This window comes from Equus przewalskii, chromosome 14, assembly GCF_037783145.1.
Source record: "Equus przewalskii isolate Varuska chromosome 14, EquPr2, whole genome shotgun sequence".
Classification (NCBI taxonomy): domain Eukaryota; kingdom Metazoa; phylum Chordata; class Mammalia; order Perissodactyla; family Equidae; genus Equus; species Equus przewalskii.
Genome location: NC_091844.1, coordinates 56,441,107 through 56,459,609, shown reverse-complemented (window position 1 = coordinate 56,459,609; position 18,503 = coordinate 56,441,107).

Below are 18,503 nucleotides of genomic sequence, written 5' to 3'. Positions count from 1 at the left end.
GAGGCCAATGTGATTTTACTGATGAATTCTGTCAAACATTTAAGGAAGAAATACAATTTCTACACAATCTATTCCATAAAATACAAAACTAGAGACTATTTTCCAACTCATTTTATGAGGATGCCTTTATCCTAAACTTAAAATCAGGAAAATAGAATATAAGAAAAGAAACCTACATACTAATATGCTTCATGAATATAGACACAAAAAATCCTCAGCAGGGGCCAGCCTGGTGCCATAGTGGTTAAGTTTGTGCACTCCGCTTCAGAGGCCCAGGGTTCACAGGTTCAGATCCCAGGCACAGACCTACACACCTAATGTGGGAGAAGGGCTAAGTCTTCCTTACAGAAAAAAGTCTAAATAAATAAATATTGCCAGGAAGTTATTATTTTCTTTCTCCCTAGCAGAAGTAGTCAAACTAATATCTCCTCTTCAATTCCTATCTTAAAGATTTTGTTGGTTGTGATGACACGATTATATTTTCATAATCTTATAAATTGAAGCTCGATGATACATTCTAAATATTTTCAGAAGGAAACTTAAAATTGCCTCCCTCACTTATAACATTTTTATTTCTAACGTTTGTTCCCACACCTGCTACTTCACAAAAATCCCTTGAGAAAAAAAAGTACTCTTCATTTTGGCTCCATAAATGTGCCAATGGAGCAAAGCAATTGGCTTTTAACATAAATAATAATCTCTCAATTTGCTTTCCTGCTCTCATTATTCTCACTAAAATTTCAGCATCTACCCTAGAGTACGATGATGGGAGAATCTTTCAACAGATATCATCTAAGTATATTTGCTCTCTCAAAGCACTTGAATTCGGTTACTTCTTCAACTGGTTTCTGGAAACACACTACTTTCTGTAGGAGACTATTTCTTGTCAGTCCCGCTATGTCAATATTGTTATCTGCAAAGTAATTATTAGGACTTTCTTTGGTTCAAGCAGACTTTTAACTTGTGGTAGTACTTAAACATCTTATACAAACACATGACAAATTGGTTCCAAAATCTTTTATGTGTCATATAGTTTTTCCTGGCTGGAGAAGAATGAGAAAAGGGGCCCACCATCTTCCTGCCTCTGGCTTGTAATTCCATTCCATTACACCGTGCTATCATCACTTTCTGAACATACAACTGTAGGATGAGAATAAAGTATCATATGCCTATAATGCGTAAGTCATTCAAAATCTTTACTGTGTTTGTTCAATTTTCAATGAAGTTGCATGACACTTTTGTTATTTTCTCTTCTACAAGAATTTCTTTGATTAAATTCACGTTGCTAGCTGCTTGAGACCAAGAAATCGCTTAGCAAGCCAGTCAAGTAGAAGCAAGACTGAATTCATCATTACCCGCTGAGTTGTCAGATTTAAAACTGATTTTTTATTGTTTTGACATGTTCAAATGTCCAATGTGAAGAAACAGAAATTGTTAAATTACTAACATCACTAATCTTCAGGTATACAGCAAAATATATTTCAGAAGAAGTTTTTCAATAATAAGATTCTAGATGGAACATTGTACCTGGAACTCATACTGTGAACAGATCTTAAAAATCCTTCATGTTTATTAAAAATGATTGGTAGCTATGGCAATTATTTCACATGTTTTATTTAAATTTTAGCCATTACATACCTAAAACTACAAGGAATTATCTTCTTAAAGCATTCCTGAAAAATCTATTGTCTTGAAGTTTGATTGATGAGAATAAAGTTATTTTGAATACTTCATTTTTCTCCAAAAACTATTTTTCTTCACTCTAAATTCTTTCTTATTCTTGGATCAAAGATGACTAAACATGAAATTTTTCACTAACTGTTCTTTTGGAGGGCTTTTTTCTCCTTATGAAATTTTGAGCTAGACTATTCTGCTTCTAATTCATCTTTAAATAATTGAAAAATTCCAAATAAATAATATTTTTCTTCTTGGAAGATTCATGACATAATTGGAAAAGAATAATAAAAATTAAGTATAGTTTATACAGATTATTTTTAATATTCTTAGTTATGAAACACCAGACAATTCTATATGATTACAATTAGCATATAATATAATCTTTAGCATGCTGCTTTGAATTTTTTAATATTATCAACGTTTTTCATTCAAAAGATATGCATGCTTCAAAGTCTTATCTAGCTATCAATCTTTTACTGATTGATCAAGTAAAACCCCAGATGATTGTTTTTGTGCACAAAATTAATCATTTTTATCATTATCTAATCATTTTATTCTTGTAATAATAGATATCCTCTTACTCTTGAAGTGATTAAATTTCAGCATAAAAAGCATATAAGGAAAATTTCAGTCTAAGTTACTTATACTTGAAAGCAGATGCTCCAGATATTAAATTTATATCTTAATTTCTTTCTGTCAGTTGTTCATTTTATTAATGTACATTAATTAGACGAGATAGTAGCCATGTATTATTGTTCCTGTGCTTTAGTTATGATGTGTCTAGCAGGAATCAGCAAACTACAGTTCATGGGTCAAATCTGGCGTATCTTCTGTTTCTGTATTTCCCATCAGCTAAGAATTGTTTCTACAGTTTTAATTATTTACATTTTACATGGTTATATAAGTATAACTATAATCGCATAAACATGGCATATCTCTCTATTAATTTAACTCTTTGCAATTTCTGACAGTAATGTTGTATAAATTTCAGTGAATCAATTGCATATCTTCCCTAAATTTATCTTTAAGTGTTTCTTATTGTTGGTATTATTTTTAACATTGTAAAATTTCAATTTCCAACTGTTTGATACAAAGATGTAGAGATTCATTGATTTTTGTGTATATTGAACTAGCATTGTAATACAGTGAAAAACTCACTTATTGGTTCTACTAGCATTTTTGTATATAAGGTAGAATTTTCTACAGAGACAATCATTTTGTCCTTGAATAATAACAATTTCCCTTTGTCCCCAAACATCAGATTCTAGAAATTATATCAAGAAAACAAGTAAGAAGTACAAAGAAAACAAAATTTCCCCAATGACTCAGAAATAGGGAACAATATTTCACTTCTCCAACTTCCCTTTATTTCAACTGGCCAGCTCCCCCACTCTGAGAATCAGACCTCACTTGGTTCAATGGTGTGTGATAAATTAAAGTTCGTTGAAAAGATGAACTGAGATCAATTGATATAACACGTGAAAGCATTTTTTAATGCATAATAAGTCATCTAGTAATGTTGTCTAGGATTGAGATTCCCTATGATTATTGCATTTAGATAGCGTTTTATTGTATTCACGCTATCCTTAAGTAGCAAATTTGGTGCATTTTTTATCCAAAATCTTTGTTAATCATGTGTTGGACCATGATCTTTGAAAGGTTACTCATAAAAATGTGCTTTGACATTTTATTATTTTTATTTCCTTAAAAAAGAAAGAAAGAGAAAGAAAGATTTTTAAATGAGTGAAAAATTTTAAACACCTTTCACTTACTTATGAGCACATATTTTTGATAAGAAAATGGGGCTGTTGAATTAAAAGAGTAACTCTTGGAAAGTTTCAGTTCTTAAAAGCGTCCGGCTGAGACTACTGACCTCGAACGCTGACAACCTAAGGAAACGCCCATGAGACAGCAAACCACGTGACTCCTTTCCCTGTTCAGGCAAGTTCCACACAACACATGACAGGCTTCAGGTGAACACCGCAAAAATCTCTCAACAGCCAAGACTGCATCTTTCATTTCATTTGGCCAGTTCCCAAAGAGAAAGGCAAAGCAGCTTTAAAGAAATAAGGATAATGGTTGGAGGGTTGAAAAGGCTAGGGAGAGAATGAGACCAGAGAAACTGAGTTTTAATAGGGACTTTTGTGTTTGTGTCTGTACCTTTACTAGTTATGGCTCTCTTAAAACTTCATTTTTGTAAAGGCAGGAAGCATGTCTGACTATAGTATGCATGGCTTTATTGGTCTTTGCAAAATAATAAATGGTGATGGAGAGGGAGATTTATTACAACTTTTCAGCAAAATGCACTCTTCTGAAAACAACGCTGATTTCGGTGCGATGGTACAACAAAAATGAGCTGCCTTCAAGGAAGCTCATTTTAGTTAGTGATTAAAAGACATATGAAGCTCCCTCTTCCCATTGGCTTTAATAATTTATACCAATCTTCGGTAGCATAAGTGAATGTTTTGGTTTTCAGCTATGTTGAAGCAATTATATTTCCTAATTAATGAATGGATGGACTATCCCTACAGAGTTGATGGACTGCGTGACTCTCCCTTTGCTGAGTGAATTAATTTACTGTTCTAGGCTCTCTGTGCCCACTCACCACCCCCACCACCTCAAGCACTTCCTAAGGCAATTGTATTTCCATTTAAAGCCTCTACTGAAACAAACTTTGATGATAAAAATAATAATTTCCTTCAGTTCAGTATCCTGAGTTGTTTTAATGTTTAGAAGACAACTCCCCAGAGTCGCTTTTATTCTCTAAATTCTTCTGCTTGATTCTTATTGGAAAGCACAGGACAGAGGCATTTTGAGAGTTTGTTCTGAAGGTTCTAAATAAGATCTCCTTTTGATGCGCTTGATTTGGAAACCACACCAACTCACCAGGGAGGCCTTTACTGCATTTACTTGGAACTGTTTCTAATACGACCTTAAAAATAATTCTTTAAATTTTCCACAGGAGGAAAACAAATATAAATTCTCCAAATATAATTTTTTCCATTTTTAGTACAGAAAAAACCAGCTCTCTATTCAACTCCTCCTTCTTGTCAGAGTTTTTTATATTGTCAACAAAACCACAATTGCTATATAAGTCTACAATTTTAAAAGAAAATTTAAAAATCCGCTTTGTATGGAAAGCTTCCAAAGGAAAAAAAGAAAGTCTCAAGTTTGGATGATAGCCAGAAGAATGTAGTTAAAATTTGAGAAAACACTTTAGAAGATTTATTTTTTCAGAAAGTGTTATATTGAAAATTGGAATACATAACTTAATTAACGTTTAACGCTGGCAGACAAATGAGAAGGGGAAAGCAGCCAAGCTTCAATGGCTACTTTCCTAAAGAGAAGCAGAAACTTCATAATCCATCAACATGAAGCATTTATTGTGCAATCTATTGTATGTCCATCATTAGTCTATGTGTTGTGGGGAATACAAAAGAATGAGAAACCAGAACCTTTGCCTCATTGTAAGACAACATCAAAAGATTCAGATAGCTAGTTTATTTTTACTCCAGTGTCTACTGACCTCAAATTGCTCTGAACCTAAGATTTCATTAAAAGGTACTTCAATGAAAAGATAGCATTTGAACTGGCCCTTGAAAGATGACTAGGTTGTGAATAGATGGTGGAAGGGAATATTAGGAGAGCATTCAAAGAGAATGGAGAAATAATAAGCTTACTTTTTAACACCCTTATTTCAGACTGATTAGAGCTCTGTATGGTTGTCATACAGCAACGGGAAGTCAGATTGTGTCTGTTACGTTGAATCCAGAAGACATGTAGAGATGTTGTGTTAAGACTTAGAGAGTTACAAAATTTTCCGAGCAGGGAAATGGGGCATTTAAGGACAGTTGCAAGAAATAATTCTTGTAGACAGAGAACAATTGAAACAACTGTGTAGTTGTCTGGGCATGAGGGAATATAAGCAAAACCAGGGCTCTGGCTTCAAGAACAGAGAAAAGGATAGAAATGGATGACACTTTAAAGAAGGAGATAATTGTTGACCTACTGGATATGGAGAATTAAATAAAAGGATTACTGGGGCCGGCCCCATGGCCGAGTGGTTAAGTTTGCACGCTCTGTTTCCACAGTCCAGGGTTTCTCCAGTTCGGATCCTGGGTGTGGACAGAGCACTGCTCATCAAGCCATGCTGAGGCAGCATCCCACATAGCACAGCCAGAAGGACCTGCAACTAGAATATACAACTATGTACTGGGGGGCTTTCGGGAGAAGAAAGAGGGAAAAAAGAAGATCGGCAACAGATGTCAGCTCAGGTGCCAATCTTTAAAAAAAAGAAAGAACTACTTCAAGATAATTTCGTAGAATCCAGCCTAGATAACAGAGGAAGGAGTCATTCTTTTGGCAGAATCAGAAAAGTTTGGATGAAGAGTTGTTTAACAAGCGTGTGCCTCTGTGTGTGTGTGTGTGTGTGTGCGCACACGTGTGTTAGAGAGAGAGAATAGAATGTAGTTGAGCTGGTAGGAGGAAGAGGATGGACAATACAATGGGTTTTAAATTGTGACATTGATTTTAGGGTGATGGTAAAACATTCAAAGACAATTTCTAAATGACAGTTGAAAAAGATACACGATAAGAGCAAGAAAGAATGGAATATTCTGGGAAGCCTGAAGCCAATCAGTTGTCATTCAGTGCATTTTCCTAAAAAGAACAACATTCTTTTTTTCCCATCTGCTTAACACTTTATCAGTTATTCTTACCTCTATGACTTCTTCCATGCCTACCACATAGGGTCGGTGACTAGATCACAGATAAATTCACCCAACAAATTGGAAAGGGCTATATACATTTGTACATCATCATTACATCACATGTTATCTTTATGTTATTTTTTTTAAAGCCACTATATCCCCGCTCCTTAAGTGTGAGCTGCACAAAGTGACTTCCTTACAAAGAATGCTGTATGGAAAAGGAGAAAAGAGCAGTAACTTTATAGTGGAGTTACTACCTCAGCCAGGTGATCTAGGTTGACATCAATAATGATAGGTCATGATATTAAGTATCTTTTATATGATGTATTGAAAATGGCAATTTACCTTGTCTTCCTCCAACAAACCCATAACCCCAGCCTACTCAGAAGAAAAAAAAAAAAATCAGACAATTCCCAGCAGAGAAGCATTCTACAAAATACTTGACCAGTTCTCCTCAAAAGTGCTGGGGTCGTCAAAAATGAAGAAAATCTGAGAGATTGTCACAGTAAAAAAGAGTCTAAGGAACCATGAACACTGAACACAATGTGGTACCTTGGAGGGAATCCAGGAACAGAAAAAAAAGACATTAAGTAAAAGCTAAGGAAATCTGACCACTAAAGTACAGAGTTTAGTTAAAAACATCTTCCAACATCAGTTCATTAATTGTGACAAATGTGCCACACTAAAGTAGGATGTTAATAACAGACAAAACAGAGAGTGCTGTATATGAAAATTCTCTATACTATCTTTGCAACTTTTATGAAATATGAGTATATTCTAAACTAAAAAGTTTAGCTAACAGTTTTTTTTAAACATAAGGAAACAGCATATGGAAGGAAGAGTAGAAGGAAAGACAACTTTTCAATGTCATGAAATTTAACACTTTTTGAAAACTTCAATATAAATTTCCTAACTAAAAACTTGTATCAAAAGTAGACCTCTTGGTCAGAACACAAATGTTGGAGATTTAAAGCCAAATAGGGTAGATATTTTGGAAATATGCTCTGGAAAAATGAAAAACTTTAAGTTAAATGTTCTAAAATAATTGTTCCAAGATGATATCTGTTGTAGAATTTGGTTGTATCATTTACTAGATCTTTATTAAAATAATATTTACATTTTAAATGCCATTATGAAATTATTCTATGATGTTGATGAGATGGGATAGGAAAGGTATTTTTCAAACCTAATGCTTGAATACATAATTAAAGTTTTACGATTTTGTACCTTCCTTCCTATTAGACTCAAGAGACTCCATTTGTGCCTAATTTATTATTCAGAGTAGCTATGATTTTTAGTCAATAAAAATGATTTATCCAAGAGTAATTTCTAGGACTTCCCTCAAATAGTTAATTAGCCCCTTTAGAAATTACTATTCCTCCTCCAATTACTGTTTTATTCCTTTGTTTCAACTTAGAATATAAAAGACTCATTAATGATAACTAAGCTTTCACGTAAAATTTCCAGTCTGAATTTTAGATCCTGAAGTCTTAAGGTCTGGCTAAGAAAATGGAAAAATTTGCAAATCTTGGATGGGTGTACGTTTAGCCTGTTGAAGTTTGCAACTAGGGCTGGGTGCCTGCAAATTAGGTGTCTGTGGCTCCAACCCCAAACCACTATAACTAGGAGGTTTCATTGAGTTTGAAATGAAAATTAAGGCATATGCAAAGTTTTCATTACAAATGGAACAGAGCTATGACTGTTTGTCAAGCAAGAAGGCTGAGAGAGAGAAGCCCTGGCAAATGAGATATTATTAAAAGTACAATTCTGTACCCGAGCTCATCAGCAACACTTTGTTTGCAAATCCCTTTCGGGAACTTCTCAAACTCCTCGTGTCCTAGATTAATAAAACCCTAAGAGATTTTAGTGATTATCTATTCTGTTTTCTTAACTTTACAGATGATAAAAACGTTCTGCCTAAAGGGCACATGGAGCTAGGATGAGTCTCCTGGTTCAGTGTGTTCTCTTTCAATACAGTTTCTACAACTGTGTTTGGAAGATGGTATCCCGTGACAGACTGAACCCGAGATTCAGAAAGTGTTAGCATATTAAAGACTTGGAGAAGTCTTCTAGTTAAAAAAGTAACTTTGTTTAAAATGGAATTTTCCACGATCACTGATGTCACGGAACATCTCTTTTGAAGTGCTACCTTTTGCCACTTTGAGGAACACTATCAGGGAAAAATTGTTCAAAATCATGAAAAGGACGCAACTAATAAAAATTGTTATGGCAAAATTACTCAATTTATGACATTATGACAAAAATACTCAATGTTGCCCTCTTTAGAAACATCTCCCACTCCTTTGACTTTCACTGGCTACAATATTTAAAATTGGCTAACTGGGAGTCTTAATTTTTAAACATGGATTAATATGTGAAAAGAATTGAGTGGTATGCTCCATGAGAGGGGGAGGGGCATTAAACACCGAATCAATGGGAAAATAATCAGTAAAAAATCAATGAAATATGAAATATCTTTCAACACTCACTCTTTTTTTTCGTACTTTCCTAAGTGAAGATCACTGTGACTGAAAGTTAATAAGGTCAGCAACGCTCTTGAAATTTCAGACATGTCACATTTTTACGCAGTCCAAGAATCTAGCACATTTAATAAAACATAGAAGTCATGACCCATTAGTGGGTAGCAACAAACATTATTAAAAAATAACTAGAATGAGGTAAAATAGAAGAGGCTAGAAAATATCAGAATATATGATTACATAGTAATGATATGTATATATGTATTATAATGTCTTAATGTTAAACGTTTTATTGTATGTTGAGATAGAAAAATGCTTGTAAAACACTGACATAGAACATGATTCACAGATGAAGTCAATGAAAATATTTTATATGAGTCATGTGAAAGTATTTTAAAACCTTTGTGCAGCTGAAATTACTATCAAAAGGCATACATTGGACTCTTTCTGTGGAGGAGAATAGTACCATCTGAACTAGCAGAATTTGAAGACTAACATATATTATTCCACCCTGCATCTGGCTGGGTTATCCATTCCTTACATCACGTGCTACAAAAACAGGGATTGCAAAGATATTAAGTAGAGCATGTTTAATAGTGTGCAAGAGAAAGCAATAGACCAGAGACCCTAGCCAACAGTAGGGAGAATCGTAAACAGCAAAATCTGCAGCTGGGGCTAGGCTAGCTAGAAGGAATGTCTTCATGAAGACAGAATTTGGACTGAAGCAGGGAATTCGGAAAATGTCAGGGGAAGACCTAGATTTCATTTCCCGAACAAGTTCAAGCACAAAATTCAGGACTAATGACTAAGATCTGAATTTAAGGAGAAATTCTGTGGGAACAGTCACTGAAGTAACGAAAAACAAAGGGAGTAGTACACCATGCCAGTGTGATTCCAAATGTGAACAAACGTTAGGGAAGCCAAAATTGCAAGGAGAATAGGTGGAGCTAAAGAGAACTCATGACAAAACATAAAAAACAAGAGAACTAAGCAAAGTGTAAGCTGGGTGTCATTGAGCAACTAGGAAGAGTGGGTCCAGAGGAAGTCAGGAGACAAGCTGTCTCTGAAGGTAAACGGGGACAGCAGTAAGCATGCATTCATTCCTTAATTCCTTTCATATGTTCATGCATTCGTTTGTTAATATGCTGACTGTCTCCCAGATTTCAAAAATATTTATTAAATCCTTAGTGTGTGCCAAGCACAAGTTCAAGACCAGGATTCTTAACCACAAAACTTCCATTCCTTAGAGTAGGCATTATAAAATCAGCATAGATTTTAGGGCAAATCCTAGCACTGTTGCATACAAGATTAGAAACAAAACAAGAATAAGATGTCCCTTGATATAGGCATATTGACATCAAATGAAGGATACAACCAATAGCTTGAAATTGAGGTAGAAAACAAAAGATGTAAAGAATACTAAAGTGAGGATAATATTTGAAGGACATTTGTGATAGAACCAAATAGTCCTGAACACTTCAACATGGTTCAGTTCAAAAACTGATATTTGGAAATATAACTCTGACTCATTAAAAAATGTGGTATTATAAAAATAACTAGCATTTCTTAACTATGGATCATGCACATTATATGCATTATCTTATTTAGCCCTTACTGTAAACTTACTATTCCCAAGTTATACTTGTCTTATCTCTTCTTTACAAAAGAAATAAAGAAAGAAACTGATGCTTATAGACATTAAATAATTTTATTATTAAATAGGAGAGTTGGTATTTGAACCTAAGTTTGTTTGACCAGTTTGGCCGCTTAACTGCTTATCTAATTTTAACACAATCTATTTCAAGGCAGAAAAGTAAGTTATATATTTCAGAAGTATTACACATGGTACTTACCCTCGAAAGCCTTATAGTCCATCTGGGATAAAGAGGTTTGAATATATAAAACAGAAAGTAATTTGAGAGAGTATTTAAAATTCCAAATTAGTGGTGCCATGGGAACTGAAAGGGAGGAATCACTGTACGTTGCAAGAATTGGAAGAAAAATATGAAAAATTTGGGACTGGACTCAGGTTTCGAGGACATGTTTGAATGGATGGATAGGAAGAAGGAGAGTATATTCAGACTGAGGGAAATGTGGAGGGGCTGTGGAAGTCAAGGAGCAAGAATAAAGGCTCACAGGTGAAGATGAGCATCCTGTGGAGGGAAGACCATGAAGAAGCAGTTTATCCATTGGGAATAGCTGCTGCCAGGGAATAGTGAACCAGGAACTGAGAGGTGAGGACAGCCAGATTATAGACCCCATGAAACTTAACCAAGAAGCTTGGACATCAGCTTTCAGATAATGGAGGACTAATGAAATCTTACAGAGAATCTTTTCATGCTTTTAACTCAACTATTTCAGAACCTTCTCAAGTCTCTAAACTCAAACAAATGTAGTATTATTTTTCCTTGCTGTTATCAAGGGACATTAAATTTCACTTTACAATGATTGAAAAAAAATCACCCATAAATGATGACAGAGATGCAAAGAAGGTGTACTCTCAATTTTTTCATAAAATTGTTGACAAAAGGTCTGACGGGAAAAATACAAACCACCCAGGTTCACAGTTTTGTTCCTTTTACAATGCAACCTTTCAACAAAGTAGATTTTGGAATCTCATGGAAATTTTGGACCTACTGATCTCAATTCATAATAGCTGCTCAATTTCCATGTGTAAAATCAGAATGTATTTCCTTCGATCCTGAACCAGCACACAGATACAAATGATATGTTCTACTTTAATAGTTACATGTTGTATGTAAATGTTGATACCTCAGATATCTGAAATAATCTGTCAGCCTTTGAGTTCAGTAATTATTACCTAAACGGCTCAAAAATAAGTTTAGGAGGCTTTAAAGTCGAGTTAGCTATAACTCTGCTATGATTTCGCTAGAAGAAAATTCAGATTGGGAATATTCCCTCTCTAAGGACCATTTACCCAGGGAGAATGCCTGAATTAGAAGAAGAAAAAGAACCTAGTAACATTCACTTTATATCTTCACAATCTAGTAATATTTAGTAGCAAACATTGAGATGAGTGTGGGGGAATTTCACTTACATCTCTGACCAAAGAACCAGCATTCTACATCTCTTAATTAAGAGTTCTGTATGGTTATCACTATTCTTAACTCAAAAGCTGGTTGAAAGTAAACATTTCATTTAATATTATTATTCCTGGATCTGACAATAAATACTTGTAACTAAAAAGAGATATCATTCATTCATTTACTTCATAGAAAATATTTAGAAGGCACGTATCCTAGGCCTGACGCTGTGCCAGACATTGAGGATGAAATTTGAGCCAAAAAAAGATACAGAGAAAGACATTAATCAAATAATCTAATACATATATGTCAGTTTTAAGTTGTGCCAAAATTAAAGTTGGTTTTTTGAAAAGAGAAGAAATTTGATAAATTCCTGGCTGGATATTAAACAAGAAAAATTAAGAACAAAGAGAGAAATCATAAATTACCACTACCAAGAATGAAAGACTTAAAACATTTAGAAGGAAATATAATGAACAACTTTATGCCAATATAGTCAACAATTTAGAAGAAATGGACAAGTTCTTGAAAAATATTAACTTACCACACCATCACACAATGAAATACAAAATACCAATAACTTTATATCTATTAAAGAAATGGTTTTTGTTAAGGAATCACCCCACAAACAGCATTCCAGTCCCATATGATTTTGCTGGTGAATTCTATCACATCTTTAAGAAAAATATAACCTTAATCCTAGTGTAACTCTTTCAGAAAATAGAGGGAAAGGAACACTTTGCACCTTGTTTTATTGAGATCGGCATAACTCTGACATCAGAACTAACAAAATAATTACAAAAAAAATTATAGACCAATATATTTTGTGAATATAGACACAAAAGTCATTAATAAAATATTATGAACTTGACTCCAGCAGTTTATAAAAAGGATACTTCATCATAAACTAGTGGTGTTTGTCCCAGAAATCCAAGGTTTGTTTAATCTTCAGAAATCATTGTAATTCACCATATTACCAAGTTAAAGGAGAAAAACAGGCGATCATCTCAATAGATGCAGAAAATTACTTGATGAGATTTAAAACCTGTTCATGATTAATACTCTATATAAATTATGAAAATCAATTTGACAAAGGACATCTGTGAAAAACTACAAGCTAACATCACATTTAATGTGAAATACTGAAACATCTTGCGTATTGAGAACAAGGAAAGGATGTTTACTCTTACTCTATTCATAATTGTTCTGGAGGTCCTAGTCATTGCAATAAGATAAGAAAAAGAGATAAAAGACATAAAGATTTTTTAAATGTAAAAATATCTCTACTCATAGATAACATGAATGTTTGTCTAGACAATACTAAGGAATCTACCAAAATACTACTAGAACTATGGTAAACTGTGTTTCCGAAAATAGTCACTGCAAAATTACTGGTGCCATATGCTCTTACAGAATTTTGTTACTTCCCTATCAGAGTCTTTTCCCTTTTCCTTGAAACTGGGTAATTTTGTGATTGATTTAAAAGATAGAATGCAGAGGAAGTGATTGTGACTTCCAAGGCTGAGTCATAACAGGTGATGCGTCTTCCACGTGGCACACACTTGCTCACACATTCTATCTCCCTCCCTCGTTCTCTTAGGAGTTTTACCCTCAGAACCAAGCTACGATGATGTGAAGAGGTCAAGCAGCCATGTGAAAAGGCCACATTTAGGTGTTCCAAGCACAGCCCTAGTTATCTAACCAGCCAGCAGTCATCATCAATCACTAGATGTGTAAGTGAGCCTTCAGATTATTCCAGCTTCCAGCTAAGTGGAGCAGAGACAAGCTGTACCCACAGAGCTCTGCCCAAATTGCAGATTCATGAAAACTAAATCTTCTATTTGTTTTAAGTTACTAAGCTTGGGAATTTTTTTGCAGTAGTGGATAACAGAACAAGAACTAATACATGATCTTAGCAAAGTAACAGATTACAAGGTCAACATACAAAAATCAATTGGATTTACATATATACTAGCAGCAAACTGTTGGTAAGTGAATTTTAAAATAATCCATTTACAATAATGTCCAAAAAATAAACAAAAAAAATCCTTAGGAATAAATTTAACAAAAGAAATGTAGAAACTATATGCTATGTCCTGGTCAGCTCAGGCTACTATAACAAAATGCCATAAACTGGGGGCCTTAAACAACAGAAATTTATTTTCTCACAGTTCAGGGGGCTGGAAGTCCAAGATCAGGATGTCAGCATTATCAGGTTCTAGAAAGAGTTCTCTTCGCGGTTTGCAGATGGCCATCTTCTTAATGTCCTCACGTGGCTTTTTCTCAGTGCTTGCACTGAGGAAGAGAGAAATCAAGTTCTCTGGTGTCTCTTCCTGTAAGGACACTAATTCTGTCAGACTGTGACCCCTCCTTCACGACCTAATTACCTCTCAAAGACCCCATCTCCAAATACCATAAAATTGGGCGTTATGGTTACAACATACGAATTTTGGGGGACACAAGCATTCAGTTTATAACCCACTAAAAACTATAAAATATTGAAGAAAAAAATTAAATAAGATTTATATGACGTTAGATTAAAAGTCTACTTCATTAATGCTCTTCAAACTTATCTATGGATTTAATGCAATCTACATAAAAATACCATCAGGTCTTTTTTGTAGGAATTGACAAATGGAGTCTAAATTTTATGTGGAAATGCAAATGACATAGAATAGCAAAATCCATCTTGCTATTTTGGAAAAAGAATCAAGTTGGAGGACTTAGACTAACTGGTAACAAGACTTAGTATAAAACTACAGTAATCAAGACTATTGTCTGAAGATAGACAAAAAGAACAACAATGCAACTAACTCAGAGCCCAAAAATAGACCTACACGGTCATTTAATTTCTGACAAAAGTGCGAAAGCAATCCAATGGGGAAGAGATTTTCAATGAGTGGTGTTAAGCAGCCGAATACCCATGTGGAAAAAAAATTAGCCTTAACCCCTGCCTCACAACATACACAAAAATTAATTTGAGGTGGTGCATAGACCTAAGCATAAAAGCTAAAATTAAACAATTTTTAGAAGATTACATAAAAGAGTCTATTCACTACTTAGAGATAGGCTAACATATGTTAGCCATATCACAGAAAGCAATAACCAAAAAAGAAAAAATGTGATTAACTAGATTTCATCAAAACTAAAACTTCTCTTCAAAAGCCGCATTAAGAAAGTGAATCATCAAGGCAACAAACTGGGAGAAAATATTCACAAAACGTAGATCTGACAAATCCAGAATGCATAAAGTTTATTAGCATCAATAATTATAAACAGCCCAAATTAAAAAACACTAGTCAAACAATTTAAGCAGACACTTCACAATTCAAGTTATATAAATGACCAACAGTACATGATAAAGTGCTCAACATCATTAATCATTACAGAAATGCAAATCAAAACTATAATGAGATATTGTTAGACGCCCTTAGGGCCAAAAATAAAGACAAACCCCACAATTGGCTAAGATATGGAGCAACCAGAACTCTCATATGTTTCTGGTGAGACTGTAAAGTATGACCACTTTGAAAAACAATTGAACAGTTTCTTATAACCTACACCATACCTAACATTCTTACAGCGTTCTTAAACATATACCTAACTCTATGACCCAGTAATTTAACTTCTAGGAATTTACGCATGAGAAATAAAAGCATACGTCCACAAAAAAAACACTGTATAAAAATGTTCACGGCTGCTTTATTTATAATACCCCTAAATTGGAAAAAGCCCAAGAGCCTCTCATCAGAAAATGGCTAAAGAGACTGCTAAATATTCATACAATGATCATTACTTAGTAACTAAAGGAACTAACCACTAATACACATAGCATGAATAAATCTCAAAATCAATTTGCTAAGTGAAAAAGGCTTACACTAAAGAGTTTATACCTTATGAATCAATTTATATAAAGTTCTAAAATAGGTAAAATTAATCTGTACAGGAAAGAAATGAGAGCAGTGCTTGCTTTGGGAGTGGCGGTGACAGGGAGTGCCCAGGGAGGGGCATGGGGGTACTTCTTCGGGTGATGATAGTGTTCTGTATCATGATAGGAGTTTGGGTTACATGAGAGTATGCATTTTTCAAGACTTATTGAATAGTATAACTGTGTTTTATACATTTCATCAGGTGTATTATTCGTAAAATATACAAATACATATTTGTTCTTACACACATACAATTCTACGTAAAATATACATAAAATATACAAATACATATTTGTTCTTACACACACAAAACATATGCACTCAGGCACATGCAAATATTGAATTCTAGCTAATTGTGTGCATACTGAAATTGTTTAGGGGGTTAGTGCACTGATGTCTTCAACTAATTTTGAACTGCATTAAAAAACATGGAGTGAAGAGTAAGTATAGGGATGGATAGATAGATTGATATGTGAAAAAGAAAATATAGCAAAATGTTAATTGTAGAGTCTTGGTTTTGAGCATATGTGTGTTCATTGTACAATCTCCACTTTTCCATATGTCTGAAAGTTTTTCATAACAAAATTTTGGGGAAGATTACAATTATCTAAGGGGTTTAAAAGGAAGTATAATGTGCTCTGAAAACATATAATATGAGATTTGATGGAGTCAGGAAGAATTTTCTTTTTTAAAAGTAGTGAAGTTTTCCATTTTTCTTGAGTAGTCTGCTAAGGGCTGCAAAATGGATAGCTTCCAGAAGTGGTTCTACTCTAACTCCATTCGAAGATGTTTCTATCCTAAGATCCTTCCACTGTTTGTGAAGCACTATCTCTAGGAACTTCCAGTCAGTTACACTCACTTCCCAGGCATCAGTTTAGATGCTGTGACCTCAGAGTAGCCTTCTCTGCCAGGTTAGGAACCCTGGTGTCCCGGTCCTCTCGCAACACTCACCACCATTTGCTTTGTTTCCTTGTTTAGTGTCTGCCCTCCTCAACAGCATATAAGAGGCATAAGGGGTGTGACCATGTGTGTCTTGTTCATCATTGTATTCCCAGTCCTTACAAGAGTGCTTGGTACATAGCAAGTACACATCGGATGAATGAATTCTGTTGCATTAAACAGCAAAAGAAAATAGTGGATCATGCAGAAAAGTGTCTATTCACAGAAAAGCCTTAATTTCATCTCAGAACATTCCTGGGCTCTTTAAGTTAAGATCATCAAAACTAATTGATAACCTGGTTCTATAGAATAATTGAAAGACTTCTCCTATGAGAGCTTTTTCCCAACAAAGAAAAGCTAAGTCCTCAAACTGGATAATATCCAAATTTTTAAAAATCCAAGACCGGTCATTGTTTTCAACTTATTCCTTATTCTATTCCCAATTTCTTTTTTGACTTTTCCTTATTATATCAAGGCACATCCCAACCTTTGGGCACAAAGTTCAGCATGATGTTAATATAATTCTTTATGGGAAAAAAAAGGCCAAGAGGGAATAAACAAACAAAACCAACAATCACAATGTGGTAGCTTTTCATATCAGTGAACTAAAAAGAAAATCAGCACAAAGGATAGAAAACGAAACTGGATTACTTTGGACAGTACTCACAGCATGGGATGGAGAAAGACAACTGTAGGATGTCTACCTGGGGAAACTTAACAACAGAAGTTGCCTTGCAAGGAAGTAAGACAGTTGCAAAACCAAATAAATTCTCTGCTGCAATAATCACACAGAAAGATTGATGCTGGAAGCAGACATATGGCTCACAGGGGAGGGGTAATGAGATGAAGGCACATGCTGCTGGAGCAGGTGATCTACTAATTAGATTTCAGCGATGATGTTCATATGATGTTTAGACGGAAATTTTCTTAAAATACACAAAAGAAACAAAACAGAGTTGCAGGGAAATGATTTAGAACCATAATCATAATTAAATCAGGATGATGGAGCTGAAATGCTTTTATAAGACTTTTGCTATCGAATAAAAGCTATCAAAATCTTAATAGAATTAAGTGAGTAGAGCAATTCAAGAACTAGAAATACAGATGATATGATTATCACTTCATCGTACATTGTTTTCACATACTTTCATAAAGATATATATAGTTATTGAGGACCAATCATAACAAGTATTCATTTGTATAATCTATTGTATTCTCCATCACAATTATATGAGATAATCGTATCTTAGGAAACAGGACTCAGACAGGCTAAATGACTTGCCCAAGGACACACACCTGTAAGCAGCAGAACCGGAGTCTAAACTTAGTGTCTAATTACAAAGATAATGTCCCTAATACTGTGCCATGTGTTTCATCTGGTCCATAGCACTGAAAAGTCATATACGACTTGGAACATGCTTTGTGAGGAAATGAAAATCAGTGCATGTCATTGTTTTTTAACACATGCTTACTTTTCCACATGACACGGAGAAAGGTTTTGGTGATGGTCTTGACCATGAAGAAAAGCACTTGCTCTGGGCTAGTTACTTGGGTGAGACCTTATATTGGACTTTGAACTTGAAAATATTACACTCAAGGAGACTCGCCACCTCTTACCTATTTTTTGATGTCCCCGTGACTGAAATGCTATATAATCACTATAGTTTTCATAATTTTAAACTGAGCCACTGATACTGGCTCTTACAGCATTGAGATACAAGGGAA